Genomic DNA, 2459 nt, shown 5'->3' on the forward strand with positions numbered 1-2459 from the left:
GAGAAGTAAAGTAGAGGGGGATTGAGAGAAGGGTGGGTTGGCTCACAGGTCAATCTCCTATGATTAGGAGCCTAGATTATCCACAAGCAATTTCCAGATGTTATTAAATTGTGAGACTTCGATGTGATCCACGGTTGAGATTGTTTCCTGTGATATGTAATTTGAGAGAATCAATCAAGCATTTAGATCGCGGTCACAAAAACTAAGCTCAGCATATGCACAGCTGCACTCATCAGTGCAATCAGACCACAGACCTGCCGGCTGCCGGCGATAATAATAATAACTTTATTTGGGCTGACAGCGGAGCCACAGAACAACTGCGTCTGCATTTGATCTCGTCTTGTCGATGGTGTAAAATGAATTAGGTATATTGTTAGTAAGTTAGCCATGTAATAAGCGGGATAATGTATAGCTATCGATCATTGTCGCAAAATAATTGACCTTCACTGTGTTTAAAATACCTCAGTGCAGCGCCTCTGTGTTCTAAACTCCGTGTCGGTCAATTATTTTGCGACAATGACCTCGTAGCTATACATTATCCCTTACTTTACTGTACATTGTAATTAATTATGTCTTTATGCATATTTGGTGTCTTAAATGTAAGCACGTGAAAAGGGAGCATTCTCCTGTTTACCTCAGTCTAGGCATATTGGAAGAGAACATAGCTACCTAGCTAACGTTACTGTTTAAACAAAATGACCCAGTCAACTATTCACTTTTAATACATGAGGCATTGTCTAACGTTATCTAGCTGGCTAGCTACTGATAGCTCCTGATATCAACAAATGCTCCGGCAATAGTCGAGTGCATGAGACCTCCGTTAGCTAGGTAGCTAATGTTAGCTCACGTTAGCTCACTGTTTAAACGAAATGACCCAGTAAACTAAATAGTTCACTTTAGTTTAATACATATAATAATAATAATAATAATAACTTTATTTGTATAGCACTTTTCATACAGAGGTTGCAGTTCAAAGTGCTTCACAACAGCAAAAAATACAGGCATAAGCGAGCGTAAAAAGATAGACAGGTAGAATCACAGTGTTTCACATTAGGATCTAGCATCCCAATAGGCTCTCCGCTTACAGTTTTCAGTAACACAAATAGTAAAAATAGTTTAAATTGATTCAGTTTAAAAATAGTCAAAAAATTATAAAATAGAACGGACATAAAAAATACAGGCATGAGCGAGCATAGCAAGATATGGCAAATCACAGTGTTTCACATTAGGATCTAGCATCCTAATAGGCTCTCTATTCAGTAATACTCCTGTAATTCATGAACAAATAATCACAGTGTTTCACATTTGGATCTAGCAAATAATAAGAATAAAATGATTCAGTTTAAAAATAGTCATAAATAATCAGTGTTTCACATTTGGATCTAGCAAATAATAAGAATAGTTTAAAATGATTCAGTTTAAAAATAGTCATCAGTAAGAAGTAAAAAGTGCAATAACCGACACAATTTGATAGGCAGTGTAAAAGAGTAGGCAGGGTAAGAATAAATACAAGTTGTGTCAGGATATCCCTGATGTTTCCTCTTGCCACTAGGTGGTAGCAGATATCTATCAGTGAAATGCCTGAGCAAAGAGATAGGTTTTAAGCTGTCTTTTAAAGATGTCTAGCGAGTTGGCTTCCCTGATGTTTTGGGGTAGTTTGTTCCATCGTTTTGGGGCATAGTTGATAAAGGCTGCATTACCGATCCTCTTTTGACTGCTTCTGGGAGCCTCTAGTAGTCCAGCAGCTGATGATCGCAGTGTTCTTGCTGGTGTGTAATTTATTAGAGTGTTGGCGATGTAGCTAGGTCCCTGTCCATTTAGAGCTTTGTATGTAAGGAGAAGGACCTTAAAGTCAATTCTAAATGTTACAGGAAGCCAGTGTAAAGCGGCTAGGACTGGACTAATGTGCTCTCTCCTTTTGGTTCTAGTTAGCAGTCGGGCTGCAGAGTTTTGGATTAGCTGAAGCCTCTCTGTGGTTTTCTTAGGGAGACCTGTGAAAAGTGCATTACAGTAGTCTAACCGGCTAGATATGAATGCATGAATTAGCTTCTCAGCATCGTTCTGATTAATAAATGGTCGTACTTTTGCTATATTTCTGAGATGGAAGAACGATGTTTTCGTCACTTTGCTAATAATCTATGATAACCCCAAGACTAGTGACCTCAGATTTGATCCAAGGGGTTAGTCCCCCCAGGTTCTTTATAATGTTTCTTTTTTAGTTTTGGAGCCGATAATTAGAATTTCAGTTTTGTTCTCGTTTAGTTTCAGGAAGTTCTTACTCATCCATTTATTTATTGCCAGTAAGCACTCTGTAATGGAGCTAATCGCTGTATCATTTGGTTCAGCAGATATGTACAGTTGTGTATCATCCGCATAGCTATGGAAATCTACATTATGTTCTCTGATGATATCACCCAGCGGTAACATGTAAAGGGAGAAGAGTAAAGGACCTAAGCAAC

This window comes from Notolepis coatsorum (genome assembly GCF_963971535.1).
Source record: "Notolepis coatsorum genome assembly, chromosome: 9".
Lineage (NCBI taxonomy): Eukaryota > Metazoa > Chordata > Actinopteri > Aulopiformes > Paralepididae > Notolepis > Notolepis coatsorum.